Consider the following 17444-nt stretch of genomic DNA (forward strand, 5'->3'; position numbering starts at 1 on the left):
AAAGGACGCAGCCCTGAGGAGATCCGGTGCTGATTGACCTGGAGGCAGAAACTTGTGATCCCAGTTTGACACACTGCTTCCTGTCAGACAGGAAGTCTGTGATCCATCTGCAGGTGGAGTCTGGCACGTTCAGCAGGGAGAGCTTGTCCTGAAGCAGGCTAGGAATGATGGTGTTAAAAGCCGAGCTAAAGTCCACAAACAGGATCCTGGCGTAGGATGCTGCGGAGTCCAGATGCTGTAGGGTGAAGTGGAGGGCCATGTTAACTGCGTCATCTACAGACCTGTTGGCTCTGTAGGCAAACTGAAGGGGGTCCAGTAGAGGGTCTGTGATGGCTTTGAGGTGTGCCAGGACCAGGCGCTCAAAAGACTTCATTACCACGGAGGTAAGGGCGATTGTTCTGTAATCATTTAATCCTGTTGGCCTTGGCTTTTTGGGCACCGGAATGATGATGGAGGACTTGAGACAGGCTGGTACATGACATGTCTCCATGGAGGTGGTAAAGATGTTGGTGAACACTGGGGACAGCTGGTCCGCGCAGTGCCTGAGGGTGGCTGGAGAGACAGAGTCCGGCCCAGCTGCTTTGTGTCGGTTCTGCCTCTTGAAAAGTTTTTTAACTTCTCCCTCCTGAATGGAGATAGTTGTCTCTGTAGTGTGGGGTGGGATAGGGTCCTCTTGGGTGGGAAGGGGTAGTTCAGGACAGTCCAATTGTCTTTCAAATCTGCAGTAGAACTCGTTCAGGTCGTTGGCTAGGCGGGAGTTGTTAGTGGTGTGGGGGGCTTTGGGCTTGTAGTTGGTGATCTGCCTGAGCCCTCTCCAGACAGAAGCAGAGTCGTTAGCAAAGAACTGGTGTTTTAGTCTCTCTGAGTACAATCGTTCAGCTTCTCTCACCGCCTTGCTAAACCTGTTCTTCAACTCCTTGAATCTGTCTCTTTCCCCACTACTAAACGCTTCCTCCTTCTCCAACCTCAACCTTCTGAGCTTTGCTGAGAACCAGGGCTTGTTGTTGTTGAAGTTCACCCTGGTGCGTGTTGGAATACAGCAGTCCTCACAGATGCTGATGTACGACGTCACAGCCTCTGTGAGTTCATCCAGACTATTGGTAGCAGTCGTGAACATATCCCAGTCAGTACAGTCCAAGCACGCCCGCAATTCCTCTTTAGCCTCACTAGTCCACTGTTTAAATGTCCTCACAGCAGGTTTACAGAGCTTTAGTTTCTGCCTGTATGCAGGAATTAGGTGGACCATGACATGGTCAGAGTGTCCCAGTGCTGCTCTGGGGACGGCGTGGTAGGCTCTACTGACTGTAGTGTAACAGTGATCCAGAGTGTTCCCTTCTCTGGTAGGGCATTTAATGAATTGTCTGTATTTGGGGAGTTCGTGGCTGAGATTACCTTTGTTAAAGTCGCCAAGTACGATAACCAGCGAATCTGGATTTGCTCGCTCTACACTTAGAATCTGGTCGGCGAGCATGCGTTGGGCCTCTTTAACCTGAGGTCCCGGCGGCAAATATACTCCGACCAAAATGAACGACGCGAACTCGCGAGGCGAGTAGAAAGGTTTACAGCTTATAAAAAATGATTCAAGGAACGGAGAACAATGTTGCAGAATCACTGTGACATCTACACACCAGCCACTATTAATGTAAAAACATATACCACCGCCTTTCGTCTTGTCGGAGAGTGCTATGTCCCGATCCGATCTTACGAGTTGGAAGCCTGCCAGTTGTAACGCAGTGTCTGGGATCAAATCACACAGCCATGTCTCTGTGAAGCATAAAATAGAAGATAAAATAAAGTCTCTGTTTTTCACCATCAGTAGCTGAAGTTCGTCCATTTTGTTACATAGTGAACGTACGTTGGGGAGGAAAAAGCTCGGAAGCACTGTTCGGATCCCGCGTCTGCGTAGCCGTACTAGAGCCCCCGACCGTTTACCCCTTCGGCGTCGTTTTGCTGCTTGAGTAAAGCCTTGCGTGGTTGTGACTAGAATGCCCACTAATTCTGCCGCTGGAAGCAGAAAAGTGGGCAATAAGTCCACAGGAGTTGTTTCCCTGATGTTAAGAAGTTCGTCTCTTGTCAGAGAACTCCGAAAATCTTGGCAGAACACTGAATTAACAGACAAAACAAGACACAACAGGGCCCACCGACTGGCTGAGGCTACCATCATCAGCGCCATCTTCTCACCAGCACGGGTGTGCTGAGCAGCAGGCCTCTCTCACCGGCACGGGTGAGCTGAGCAGCAGGCCTCTCTCACCGGCACGGGTGTGTTGAGCAGCAGGCCTCTCTCACCGGAACAGGTGAGCTGAGCAGCAGGCCTCTCTCGCCGGCACGGGTGAGCTGAGCAGCAGGCCTCTCTCACCGGCACGGGTGTGCTGAGCAGCAGGCCCCTCTCACCAGCACGGGTGTGCTGAGCAGCATGCCCCTCACACCAGCACGGGTGTGCTGAGCAGCAGGCCTCTCTCACCAGCACGGGTGTGCTGAGCAGCAGGCCTGGTGTGCTGAGCAGCAGGCCTCTCTCGCCGGCACGGGTGTGCTGAGCAGCAGGCCTCTCTCACCGGAACGGGTGTGCTGAGCAGCAGGCCTCTCTCACCGGCACCGGTGTGCTGAACAGCAGGCCCCTCTCACCAGCACAGGACACAGGTGTGCTGAGCAGCAGGCCCCTCTACACAGGACACAGGTGTGCTGAACAGCAGGCCTCTCCCAACAAAGGTGTGATGAACAGCAGGCCCCTCTCACCAGCACAGATGACTGAACAGCAGGCCTCTCTCTCACCAGCATAGGTGATCAAGCAAAACAAGACAAAAACAGGGCACACCGACCGGCCGAGGCTGCCATCATCGGCGCCATCTCCTGGACCGTAGATAGGTTATTCAATGAAGCGTGGGTAAACGGCGGGAGTAACTATGCTACGGTGCGAGGAACAAGAGTCATTGTGGCCTTGACCTCCACGTGGTCCCGCCGGAAACATTGTCTTGATCTAATCCTCTAGACGATGGCCAACAAGGTTATAGCACCGATTCCATCTCCTATCCTGCACCGAGGCCGGGGTGCAGGATTACTAGAGGCTCCAAAAAAACTCTTATGAAAGAAAAACCAAAGTTCTCAAGCCAGTTGGCACGGGGCCTGGCCAAACAACGTGCTATGGATGGCGCTCGGGTTGGCGATCCATCCATTACTGTTAGACCTACGAATCTCGACCTATGCAGCACCGAGAGCTCATGGCGACACCGTCCCATAAAGCTCTTGTTTGTCTCGGTTTGTCTCGGTCAGGAAATGATCACGATACCATCCGTCACTTTTTACAACTCTGCCTTGAATAAGGAAGACGAGGTCAATTGTGACTACTATGAGCAAATCAGCAGTCTATTTGAGACTGAGTAGCTGTCAGATGTCGACAATATTTATGAGCCCCTCCTTGATATGTCGGTAAAGGAACCCGTGCTTGAAAGGTATCCGGTTGACACCAAAAAGGAATCTGTCACGGTTCTTCTACCTAATCTGAAAACGATCTGTGATATTTGCCAGGAACATCTGGGCAAAGTGTCTGAACTTGTGAAGCACTTTATCATCAAACACAGAGAAATTCCTCTTGTGTTTAAGTGCTCAAGATGCGATAAGACCAATTCAAATTTCCGGTCAATATCTTGTCATGTCCCGAAGTGTGGTGGAAGAAAATTAACGGATGAAAGCCGGACGTGGTGTTGTGAATGTTGCCAGTCACGTTTTGGGTCATTAACTGGCCTTTCGCAACATAAGAGGCATGCACACCCGTCAGCGCGAAATGATGAAAGGATTAAAGCTTTGACGAAGGATACCTCGCGGAGAGGGGCACATCTAAGCTGCTGGTCTCTGGAGGAAGAGGCACAGCTAGCCCAACTAGAATTGCAGTTGCAGGGGAAAAAGAACATCAATAAGCTCATTGCAGCAGTGCTTGTTACGAAGACCAATAAGCAAATATTAGATAAGAGACGATGCCTTACCAAAAAGATGGTTGCCCCCAAGTTACAGACTTTGAACACTGTTTCTGGGCTCCTCGAGACCTTGTCACCCCCGCCAGGTAGTACGTCGGGTGCGAGGGCCAAACTCGTTCTAGCAACAGAGTTGCTTATGAATGAGTCAAGCGGACAACTTGAAAGCCCAGCAGTTGAAGTGATGAAGGCATGGTTGCAGGGTGAGGGTCAGCAGGATGTCCTAGTTGACAATGCAACAAAGTTAACGCTTCGACCAATGAGATTGGTTAAAACCAGAGGTAGCTGTTCAAAAACCAAAGAGGATGTTATCAAACCCAGGATGATGCCTGCGAGGACTTGGATGAAAAAGAGAGCGGAAAAGAGAGGCAGCTACATGAAACATCAGAAGCTGTTTTTCAAAAACCGCTCTCAGTTGGCCTCTCTAGTCCTTGATGGCAAAGACCGACAGGAGTGCCTGATTCCTATCAAGGAGGTAGATGGCTTCTACCGTAACAAGTGGGAGGAAGTGTTACCGTTCAATGGCCTGGGCCAATTTATGTCTTCGAAGGTGGCGAACAATGACCACTTCGAATCCCTGATCTCGGTGGAAGAGGTTGCGGCAGGCATTCGTGCCATTAAACCATCTTCAGCACCAGGACCAGATGGCTTGACAAAGGCTGCAATCATCGCTGCGGATCCAGAGGAACGGATACTGGCAGCCCTGTTCAATGCTTGGTTGGTCACTGGCATCATTCCCAAGGACCTGAAAAAGAATAAGTCTATTCTAATACCCAAGGTTATGAATGAGGATCTACTGAAGGATCTGGGAAACTGGAGACCGATAACGATTGGCTCCATAGTCCTCAGACTGTTCTCCAGGATCCTCACAGCACGTCTAGAACGTGCATGTTCTCTGAACCCACGGCAACGCGGGTTTATTGCTGCACCAGGCTGCTCAGAAAACCTTAAGGTACTTCAAGACATTATGAACCAGGCAAAGAAAAAACACAAAGCGTTGGCGGTGGTATTCATCGATGTGGCTAAGGCGTTTGACTCTGTGTCCCATGCCCACATCCTGTGGGTACTAAGGCAAAAGAAAGTGGACGAACACATGATTAATATCATTCGAAACGCCTACGATCAATCCACGACCTCCTTTAAGATTAAGGATATCTCGAGTCCTGAAATTAACATTCGAGTCGGTGTAAAGCAGGGTGATCCAATGTCTCATCTGTTGTTCAACCTAGCCATGGACCCTCTCTTATGTGCCTTGGAAACGCATGGTGTTGGATACACTATTGAAGCCGAGTGTGTGACCTCGCTTGCGTTTGCAGATGACTTGGTGTTGATGAGTGACTCATGGGAGGGGATGACCACCAATATCGCCATTCTAGAGTCATTCTGCAAACTATCAGGGCTGAAGATTCAAGCCAGTAAATGTCTGGGCTTCATGCTGAATCCAACGAAAGATTCATATACGGTGAATAACTGCGACCTGTGGACCATAGCAGAGGTGCGAGTCCAAATGGTTGGGCCCGATGAATCCGCGAAATACCTTGGCATGAAAATCAGCCCTTGGACTGGCATTGTACAGCCGGACCTGAATGTTCAACTAAAGAGCTGGATTTCAAACATTGACGAGGCGCCTTTGAAACCGACTCAGAAGGTGGAGCTTCTCAATGTATACGCCCTACCTAGACTACTATACCCAGGCGACCATGCTGACTGCAAACCGTCCACCTTGCGAATTTTGGACCAAGCAATTAGAAACGCGGTTAAGGGTTGGCTCCATCTTCCAGCTTCTACCTGCAACGGGCTGCTATATGCCAGAGCCCGTGATGGAGGCCTAGCAATCATGAAGTTGGAAAATATGATACCTTCCACTCAAATGAGAAGGCTGCAGCGCATTGCCAACTCTTCTGATGCTATGATCCGCGGTATAGCGTCCTCGCAGGGCGTGGATGAGGAATTCAAAAACCTGTGGATTCGAGCGGGGGGTGATTGTAAAGTCATTCCTTCGGTGTTTTCTACAGATCTGACCTCCAAAGAGCCAGTATACCCTAAACCATGTAACTGGCGGCTGCTTGAATTCAAGAGATGGTGTGAGAAACCAGTGCAAGGGGTGGGTGTTGAGAATTTTGCACAGGACAAGGTTAGTAATACGTGGCTGGGGGCACGAGGTGGCCTCAAGCAATGTTACTATATTGCCGCGCTGCAAGTAAGATCTAATCTATACCCAACTCGGGAGAGCTTGAACAGGGGCAGAGAGGGTGCCCTACGCTCCTGCAGGAAATGCTCCTCCAGACTGGAGACTCTCTCGCATATTCTTGGTCAATGTCCTGCTGTTCAGAAAGCAAGGATTGCTCGGCACAACAAGATCAGCGATATCCTTGTGAAGGAAGCAACACGTCTGGGCTGGTGGGTTTACAAGGAACCACGCCTAAGATCTGAGGTTGGTGAACTACGTAAACCAGATCTCGTGTTCATGAAGGGGGAAGAAGCACTAGTTATTGATGTCACCGTCCGATTTGAAGTATCATGTAAAACCTTGTCTGAGGTTGCCGCTGACAAGGTAGCATATTACACCCCCTTACGTGACCAGATCAAAGAGCTTATGAAAGCTAATAAGATCACGATCTTTGGCTTCCCAGTAGGTGCGAGAGGAAAGTGGCCTCTTGAAAACAATGAGGTGTTAACTTCCCTGGGACTGACCAACCCCCGAATTTCTATCCTGGCAAAGATGATCTCCCGCAGAACATTGCTTTTCTCTCTTGACATCCTGAGGATGTTCTGCGGTAATTACGCTGTCTATGATCGATCTTAAAAATAAAGTGTGGGAGTGCTGGTGTTGACACACTCCACTCTCTGTTGCCAACGATGCCTGGTAGCAGGGCGACGACAGCTTGGGGCACCAAAGACATGGCTTATACCAGTATGGGGGTCCTGGTATTATTGACTCCCATTCTCTGTTGCCAACGGAGCCTGGCAGCAGGGTGACAACAGCTTGGGGCACCAAAGACATGGCTTATACCAGTTTGGGCGTCCTGGTATTATTGACTCCCATTCTCTGTTGCCAACGGAGCCTGGCAGCAGGGTGACGACAGCTTGGGGCACCAAAGACACGGCTTATACCAGTTTGGGGGTCCTGGTATTATTGGCCCCCATTCTCTGTTTATCTTTGGTGCCGGATATCAGAGTGACTTCAAACCGGTGACCGCATGGGAATCTCGTAATGATTAAAACATCAAGCGCATTACCACTATTTGACGTTGGTTATGGACGGGCCACGGAACCCGGAAAAGGTCGGCTTGAAAGAGCCGAATGAAAATAGCCAAATCCCTCGTCATCTAATTAGTGACGCGCATGAATGGATGAACGAGATTCCCACTGTCCCTATCTACTATCCAGCGAAACCACAGCCAAGGGAATGGGCTTGGTGGAATCAGCGGGGAAAGAAAACCCTGTTGAGCTTGACTCTAGCCTGGCACGGTGAAAAGGCATGAGAGGTGTAGGATAAGTGGGAGGCGCTCGTCCCTCGTGGCTCTGGGTGCCGGCGGTGAAATACCACTATGATCGTTTTTTCACTTACCCGGTGAGGCGGGGAGGCCAGCCCCGCGGGCGGCTCTCGCTTCTGGCTCCAAGTGCCTCTGGCGCCCGAACACCGTTCGTGGTGCCGGGCACGACCCGCTCCGGGGACAGTGTCTGGTGGGGAGTTTGACTGGGGCGGTACACCTGTCAAACGGTAACACAGGTTTCCTAAGGCGAGCTCAGGGAGGACAGAAACCTCCCGTGGAGCAGAAGGGCAAAAGCTCACTTGATCTTAATTTTCAGTACGAGTACAGACCATGAAAGCGGGGCCTCACGATCCTTTTGACTTTTTGGGTTTTAAGCAAGAGGTGTCAGAAAAGTTACCACAGGGATAACTGGCTTGTGGCGGCCAAGCGTTCATAGCGACGTCGCTTTATGATCCTTCGATGTCGGCTCTTCCTATCATTGTGAAGCAGAATTCACCAAGCGTTGGATTGTTCACCCACTAATAGGGAACGTGAGTTGGGTTTAGACCGTCGTGAGACAGGTTAGTTTTACCCTACTGATGCTGTGTCGTCGCAATAGTAATCCTGCTCAGTACGAGAGGAACCGCAGGTTCAGACATTTGGCGCGTGCGCTTGGCTGAGGAGCCAACGGTGCGACGCTACCATCTGAGGGATTATGACTGAACGCCTCTAAGTCCGAATCCCCCCTAGAAGCGATGATACTGTTGCGCCCGGATCTTCGGTTGGCCTATCATAGCCGGGTGGACTCCTGCCCGGTGCGGAATGCCGTAGGACCCTGGATCGAGGTGCCGCCGCAAGCGTTCGGTGGCCCTCTCCTCAGTCGCTCGACAGCATGCTCGCGGGGAAGCTGGGTGCCAAATCATTCGTAAACGACCTGGTTCTGGCTCGGGGTTTCGTAAGTAGCAGAGCAGCTTCCTCGCTGCGATCTACTGAAAGTCAGCCCTTGAGACAAGGCTTTGTCCTGGTGCCACCCATGGGCACCGCGGTTCCTAAAAGGACCGTACGCACTCATGTGACTTCTTTTCGAGCGTCTTATTCCGACGCTGCTGAAACAGCAGCGAGATACCAGTGGGGACTCGGCTGACTTTGTTAGGTGAGCCGCCGAGGTCGGTCGGTGTCTGACAAAGTGACATTTTTCTAACCTGCAATTCCTATGCTATTGTAATGGTCGCGTCTGTCGGGGGGTAGCAACGCAAAACAGCGTTTTGCCAGCCCGAGGGAATTCGATGCGAGAGAAAAGAGGCCCCGTGACGCACAAGAGAGCAATCCCCGCCAATGTCTCCCATTTGGTGGGGTCTATCAGTAAAAACTTTTTTTCTTACACTTCCTTTTTTTTACTCTTTTTTTCCCCTTTTTTTTTACTTTTTAACTCTTTTTTTTTACTTTTTTACTCTTACTCGTTTTTTTTTACTTTTTTTACTCTTTTATTTTTTACTTTTTTACTCTTTTTTTTACTTTTTTACTATTTTTTGAACTTTTTTACTCTGTTTTTTTTTTACACTTTTTTACTCTTTTTTTACTTTTTTACTCTTTTTTTACTTTTTAACTTTTTTTTCTTTCTTTTTTACTCTTTTTTTACACTTTTTTACTTTTTTTTTTTACTTTTTTCCCTTTTTTACTATTTTTTTACATTTTACTTCTTTACTTTTTTACTCTTTCTCTTTTTTTTTTTTACTTTTTTACTCTTTTTTTTACTTTTTTACTCTTTTTACTTTATGACTCTTTTTACTTTTTTACTCTTTTTTTTTACACTTTTTTACTCTTTTTTGTACACCTTTTTACTCTTTTTTTACTTTTTTACACTTTTTTTTTACTTTTTTACTCTTTTTTTTACTTTTTTACTCTTTCTACACTTTTTTACTCTTTTTTTTTACTTTTTTACTCTTTTTTTTACTTTTTTACTCTTTTTTTCTTTTCTTTTTTTTTACTTTTTTACTCTTTCTTTTTCTTTTATTTGTTACTTTTTTACACTTATTTTTTTTAGTGCACGTGCAAATCTGCTGGAAAAGCCTGCAGAAGTCTCGTGGCGTTCGTACGCTATTTGGCAACACTGAAATGAGCGTTTTGCCAGCCCGAGGGAATTCGGTGCGAGAGAAACGATGCCCCGTGACACACAAGAGAGCAATCCTCGCCAATTTCTCTCATTTGATGGGGTCTATCTGTAAAAAATTGGACTTTTTTTTGAGTGCACGTGCAAATCTGCTGGAAAAGCCTACGGAAGTTTCATCCGACGAAAAAAGCACATTCTCGAGAAAGCAGGGGAGCTAAGTCATTCACAAATTATCTGGATTTGGCTTGTGGTTCGTTTCACAAGTAACAGAGCGGTATCAACTTTTAAGCGCACGCCAATACATCCCCGTGGGATACAGGGGGGGGGGGGGAAACGGCGAGTTGTGCCGCCTGGCCATGCTGTTCATGGGTCTCTACTTTTTAAGTTTCGCCTGCCAATTTATTTTCTCTAGCGGTTTTATACACTAACACTCGATGTTTTGGGAAAGGAATAGAATTGTTCAATAAACGTCTTTGCAATTCATGTCGTTAGATTGCTCTCGAAAATTTGTAAAAAAAACGTACATGCCATACATGTCCTTCGTTTCCTTCTCGATACAAGTTAAGGGGAAAAACAGCCTTAACGGTTGCTAAAAATCGCCCTTTACATATACATGGGTCGTCTTCCCCTCTCGACAATGGACACAAGTAACCCACGCCAGGCACTGTCAGTAACTGCCATAGATCTGCTTTATAAAATGCCCATTCGTCTTGCGTTGCTCACGTTCCCGGAGCCTGGGGTAATGTCTGAGGCCTATCCCCGCCAATTTCTACCGTTTGTCGGGGTGCTATCTGTAAAAATATAGCATGCACCAAAACGAGAAAATATGTCCATCGCACCTGCACAAGTGGATGGACAATAGCAATGTTCATGTGATGCATAAGTGGTGTGCGTCAGCAGGTTTTGTTTCCCAGGGTGTCCGTGAACGAGCGAGTATCTTGTGCCGGGTGACTCAGCCCGAAGAGCCTCTTCTCCTCCAGAGTGTGTGGGGAAGGCTTGTCCCTTGGGTTGTTGCTGCATGGGTTCGCTGCTGTTGTATGTGTCGGATTATGAAATTTTAATAAAAATAATAAAAATTAATAATTTTCCGAAAAATGCGCAAATCGCATTAATTATGTTAATGTGTGTATTAACATGCATAAATTATGATAATGTGTGTAATTATATGCATAAATTATGATAATCGCGGAGATAAGCGTAGTAATTTATGCGGATGCTTGCGATTATGTTACTGTGAGCAGTTATGATAATTAGGCTTAGCTTCGTTTATCCATTGTTATATCAATCCGGATAATACGACTATCATCGATTAAACGTTTACCGATTATCTTAGTGTGTGTTATGATATTTTAGGTCTCCATTTTCATATCTCATCGCAGGATACAGTTATCAAGAATAAGATAGTTTTGCATGGACTTGGAAAGAAGCACTCGAACAGTTGGTGTTAAGCAATTTTATTCTAAACAAGCACATGACACTCTCTTATCCGAAAGCAAGTATACGTCAATAAATTCATGGACAAGATTATGCAGTAACGAAATTGAATAACTAAAAATACTTCTTCATTGGCGTGATTATGCAGTTAACGAAAATGAATGACTAAAACATTTCTTATTCATGTAACTCGACGACAGCAACTGCTTTGCACGATCAGTTGATATTGAACGCACCACCTCAAAATGGCAACCCTTTTTGAAACGCAAAGACAATTTTTTTTTTAGTCTTATTCGTGTGCGTGCTGTGTGTGCGTTGTCCCCTTGTAATATTAATTAATTCTTAGAGCCGGGAGTTGTGTCGTTAGCTTGTGTGGTGTGGGAGGATACAAACAGCGGCCAGAAGTTTCCTCTGGGTTGGGCGTGGCTGCCGCGAGCCCTGCTGCTCCCTCGCTCGGCGTGTCTCGGCTTGTGCGCTCTCTCTCTCTCCACTGCTGGACGACGAGTTGGCACGACGCTCGGTGACGCCCGGTGACGTCCGAGTCGTGCTGCTCTTGCGCTCTCTCTCCCTCTACTGCTAGATGACGAGTTGGCACGATGCTGTCCTTGAAGATGCTCGGTCGCTCGTGTCGCTCGGTGGCGCTCGGTGGCGCTCGGTGGCGCTCGGTGTCGCTCGGTGGCGCTCGGTGGCGCTCGGTGGCGCAGCTCTGCTGACGCTCGGCGGCGCTCGGTGGCGCTCGGTGGCGCTCGGTGGCGCTCGGTGGCGCTCGGTGGCGCTCGGTGGCACTCGTTCGGAAGACTTTGACTCTCTTTCTCCACTGCGGGATGACGAGTCGGTTATGGTTGATGCTGGTTGATCTGGGTGTGTATTAGACACACGGCGCATTCGATGGCGCTGTCCTCTCCCTCACAGCCGTTTGACCAGGCTTTCTCCACTGCTTCGCGCTCTCTGCTTTGCTCGCTTGGTCGACGCTTGGCGATCTTCGCCCTTTTACAGGTTGATTGCTTGTCGTCACTCGTCACTCTCTCTGCTCCGTGCTTCCCTTGTTCGTGCAGCTGCCAGCTTCACTCGCACTTAACTTCGTTCTGCGAGAAGCGACAACTGCTTTCGGCATCGGTGTTTCGTTTCCTCACGACGCTCCGCCAGCCGGAGCATGGCTGAAACCCAGCCCCGACCCAGGTTGAACTCAGACTTCTGCGACTCGAACGACCCCTCCTCGTTCCATCACTTCTCTAGGCACGATCTGCCCCCGCTTTCTTGCGAGCCCTGTCGCAACGCTGCGTCGCAAGCCGAGTTGCGAGACTGAGCACGACTCAACCCAGACTGCTCTCAGACTATCACTTTAACAACGTCTCGTCATCCCATCTCTCCTTGAGGCACGACTGCCACACCTCTCTTGCGAGCCCCGTCGCAACACCGCGTCGCAAGCCGAGTTGCGAGACTGAGCACGACTCAACCCAGACTGCCTGTTCGCTGTGTGCGCCCGTGCCTAACTCAAAACGTGACTCCCTTCTGTGCATTCCTTGCGAGCGGGCAACAAAACACAAACAGAGCGAGAAAAAGCAGACACCCCCGCGACCCTCCTCGCGACCTTTCCTAACCCTCCAAGCATTCATGGGCCATCTGTTTGTGCTGCGGGGAGACAAAGACGGCCGTGTTTAACTCAAAACGTGAGCACCCTCTCCTCTCTCCGCGTCTCTTGCGAGAGAAAACAAACAGAATAAAAAAAACATATCTTTGGAATGTCAGGCACCGATTCCCCCCTGTGACCTTTTTGCTCCCTCTTTGCTTGCCAGGCCCCGCTAGAAGACAAAGGTGGCTGAGGAGATGTTTGCAATACATTTATGTGGTCCTGTGTGTTACATTTATTCTTGAATTATATTTTATGAGTTCCTTCGGTCTTAGAATCGGGGTTATCATTCGTCTATGTTTAATGAATATTCGTAATGATCCTCGTCACATTATTATTTTGGGGCTTCGCCAAGTTTAGTTCTCCAGAGATTGGTGTTTTATTTTGAGTTATATTTTAATGTCCTGAGGTTAAGCGTAACTATGTTTCCACTTAAGCCTTCTGGAATTCGTACTTTTTAGTTTTTAGGAAGGTCGTGTAGGTAGAAAACATATACTAATAATAAAAAATATTATTGTTTGTTGGTTAATTATCTTTGTTAAGTTTCTACTTTTCGGTAAGGAAAACGTTAAGAAAACGCGAGTTGCAACCGTTATTTACTCTGCACCTTATCTGTACATCTCCAGATGTCTTGGGAGGCTAGTCCATACATCTTTTGTCCATCTGGATGTCTATGACCTCTCTGTGACCGAATTCTCAACATTTTAACCGCCCTCCATGTTTCATGGATTCCTGGTGTGCTTGTGAGGAGAAGTGAGTTGTTTTCATTGTTTAATGAAAAAAATATATATAGATAAAATAAAAATATAATAATAATAAAAAAAAAATTTGAATTGTTCTTAATAAAAAAAGGGTATAGACACAACAATCCGCCCTTTTGAAAATTATCAGGGGTCGATTTAGCCACTGGCGAATTTTCAAACCAAGTAAATGCCCTTTTTTGTGTTATGAATCCATAAGCCGCCCTCACTCTCGGCGGTTATTTCTTACGACGCGCGTGCACGTATTACGATCTTAACCTGGTTACATTTGAAATAAGCAAAGAAAATAAACAACACGTTAAACATCGATATTGCGTTACATCGGTTCTCATCCATCATAACTACGGCGAATATTCATTTTTGTTTTTGTTAAATCCTGGGAAACGCTCGGTAGCGGTTTCGGACGCATTTCTTACGACGCGCGCGCACGTATTACGATCTTGATATGGTTACATTTGAAATAAGCAAAGAAAATAAACAACACGTTAAACATCGATATTGCGTTACATCGGTTCTCATCCATCATAACTACGGCGAATATTCATTTTTGTTTTTGTTAAATCCTGGGAAACGCTCGGTAGCGGTTTCGGACGCATTTCTTACGACGCGCGCGCACGTATTACGATCTTGATATGGTTACATTTGAAATAAGCAAAGAAAATAAACAACACGTTAAACATCGATATTGCGTTACATCGGTTCTCATCCATCATAACTACGGCGAATATTCATTTTTGTTTTTGTTAAATCCTGGGAAACGCTCGGTAGCGGTTTCGGACGCATTTCTTACGACGCGCGCGCACGTATTACGATCTTGATATGGTTACATTTGAAATAAGCAAAGAAAATAACAACACGTTAAACATCGATATCACCAGTTACATAGGTTCTCATACATCATAACTCCGACGAATATTCATTTTTGTTATTGCTTAACATGGTTACATTTGAATTAAGCAAAGAAAATAACAACACGTTAAACATCGATATCACCAGTTACATAGGTTCTCATACATCATAACTCCGACGAATATTCATTTTTGTTATTGCTTAACATGGTTACATTTGAATTAAGCAAAGAAAATAACAACACGTTAAACATCGATATCACCAGTTACATAGGTTCTCATACATCATAACTCCGACGAATATTCATTTTTGTTTTTGTTAAATCCTTGGAAACGCTAGGTAGCGGTTTCGAACGCATTTATGCGTTACCTTCCTCATGTTGCCTGGTTTACCACTTATCACCTTGATCATTCGATCACGGTTTTCCGGTTCGTTTTTGTAATTTCCCCTCTCACTCTCTCGCGTCGTGGGAGTGTGTGGTGTAAAATTGTGCTGCACATAATCAGATTTCGCGCACACAACCAACTTCTGTACTCCGTTATCAATGGCATTCGCTCTCTCTGCGATTACATGCACATTTGCCGAGTCAGCGTGTCGATTTAATTCCGTGCCTCGTAATGTTGCCCTTTTGGTTTGTACGAGTGGGTTGGATTTCAACACCATTCCCGATACGTCATGGACATTCGTCTCCATTTCAGCACTCCGATCCACATTAATTTTTGTTTCATTTGGATATTTTCCATTCAGAGGCTCACGCCTGTACTTCCCAGGGTGGGTCTCTGTGTTCCCTCTCCCTGCACTATTATCGCTCTCTTTTGCGACGCGTGGCACTGTTTTCCCTGTGCGCTCTGGTTTTCCTCTCTGTCTCTGCTGTCTGTTATCTACTGTGCGATCACACTTCAATTCAGCCCTGTCCTTGCATTCGATTTGCGCGTCATTTACGGGAGCACTGTCCGCATTTCTTACCGCATCGTATGCATTTGATGTTTCCCGGTTGTGGTGGTATTTGCCCACCCTGTCACTTGCAGCCTGCTTGTATTTCCCATTGAGCTCAGGGTTTAACAAAACTTCAGCGTGCGTGGCGCGTATGGGCTGCTCGCTCTCAATCACTGTGGGTGGTTCATCACGTATTTGGACCGCATTCTGTGTTATTCCTCTATTCCCTCCTGGTATAGCCGGTGGAGGAATTGGTCGGAATTGGACCGATTGTGTTTGACCTCCCATCCTGCGATTCTCGTACATTTTTGGCCCAGTGTTACTCCCATTTGGGTGCCAAATTTTTCCTGGATTGTTACTTCGCCATCTTTGTGCATAATTTTGACCTTGCGTATGTCGTGGCATGGGGTGTTGATATGATTCTGCCCTTGGTCTCCACATTCTGCGATTCTCCTGAATGTTCGCCTCCGTACCTCCGCTCTCATTCTCGTGCCAACCTCTCTCTGGTTTATTTTGCCACAGGTGCGTGCGTGTTTGCTCCTCCCTGCATTGTGGGACTGCTCGGTGATTTTTATTCCTCTCTGAGAGGCTGGGTTCCTTATCCCTCTCCCTGTGTTCTGGATCCGAATTATGATTCTTAGCTCTGTATAACCATGCCATGTACGCCTTGCTCTCTATGCGGCGTAAGGATGCGGTTTCTGGATTCAAAACCATTCTCACCCTTTCTGTAATCTCTGGGCTCAAGGATTCAAAAACATAATTTTGAACATTTTATCTCCTTCGTGGTATTGATTCACATCGCCTGCGTAATACGCTCTTTTAAATTGTACGAGGTAGTCACGTGGATCTTGGTCCATGCCCTGGGTCATCGATTTTACAGCATAAAACCCGTCAGTGAGTGTCGAATATTCTCCAAACTTCCGAATCACTGCCAGGCTCAGTTGTTTAAAATCATTTCTAACCTTGTGTGGTAGTGAATTTACCCATGGTATAGATTCTTTATGTAAGTTTCGTTTCAACAAACTCGCTTTTTCATCCCGTCTCATCAGCCCTCTAATCATTGCCTCCTCTTCTACTGTTGCGATATGTGTGTGTATATCCATAGTCTGATTGTGTGGGTCAAAATCGGGAATTCTGACTAGAGCCTTGTCCATCAATTTAAGGGTTTTACTGTTGAATAAGTATTCCGAAAGTTGATCGCCGTCAGCGTCATCATAAAACAAGTTATCATCAGGCAATCTGTCACTTTGGTCTGTGCTGTGTCGGGCGTGTATCAGCGGCGTGCATTTTTTGTGTGATCGCTCAGTGCTGTGTCGCTCGTGTTGCCATTTCCCTTCAGTTTTTGCCTCTGCCCTTAGGGAAGGATGTCCTGTCGACTTTACTTTAACATTTTGCCTCCCTCTAGCTGTGAAGTTGTCAGTCTCACATGTTTTTGTTTGCATATGTATCTCTCCATCCCTTCTCTCGAATTGTGAGGGTTTCCCTTTGTCAAGGATTTTTTGTTCGATATCCATAATTTTTGTGCGATCAGTCCCTGGACTCTGTCCACGTACACAAGAGTGTGATTTACTGTTACTTCCATATTTATTCTGTGGATCAACGTCTGTGAGTTTCGCTGGTGTCGCGAGCACTGATTTCTCCTCCCTTACGATGGTGTGAGGACATTTTTCCTCGTTTATTAGAGACGATTTCTCTCCTGTTTCCTTTCCGAATTTTTCTTCATTCCACAATCCCTGTCTGTATGCCTGTGTAGGGGTGTTAGAGAGAGAGCCCGTTATGCATGGCAGCCTATGGTAAACAAACACAGTAGGCGGGGCTACATGTGTGCACAAGCAGGTGCCCTCTGCGACGTCCGCGCCAGACACCCTGGGGGGTCGATTCGGTCGTTATGATCCCCCGGGGCCCCACCCCTCAGGGAGGGGTTGGGTATAAAAGGGGATTGTATCGAAGGGCTCGGGAGTGATGTTTAGCTAAAGAAGAGGAGGCGGAAGACGTCTGAGATAGAGCCCTGGACTCCCCCTGGTACGCCGTCCTTATCAGGACCGCGCAGGCTCGAGCCAGTGGCGTGGTACCAGAGCCAGAGCCAGTGCTGGTCTGGACTCTGGGTACCGGGCCCGACTGACCAGTGTCGGGCCAAGATAGCCTCCCCTAGCCCATTAGTGGAGGACTCAGAGGCAGGCTAGGGTTAGCTAGAGAGGTGTGTCCTCAGATAGACGGGTGAGGGGGCCGATACCCCCTCAAATGTGTATGTCACAACGTTGGTGTTAAATAAACAAGTGTGCC

General features: G+C 47.4%; 1 pseudogene; it reads left to right on the top strand.

Moving 5' to 3' along the window:
• Positions 1–7386: 7386 nt before the first annotated feature.
• On the top strand, positions 7387–8459 carry LOC144729004 (28S ribosomal RNA; annotated as a pseudogene).
• The last annotated feature ends 8985 nt before the right edge of the window (positions 8460–17444 follow it).

Source organism: Lampetra planeri, chromosome 30 (assembly GCF_965212315.1).
Source record: "Lampetra planeri chromosome 30, kcLamPlan1.2.h2, whole genome shotgun sequence".
Taxonomy (NCBI): Eukaryota; Metazoa; Chordata; class Hyperoartia; order Petromyzontiformes; family Petromyzontidae; genus Lampetra; species Lampetra planeri.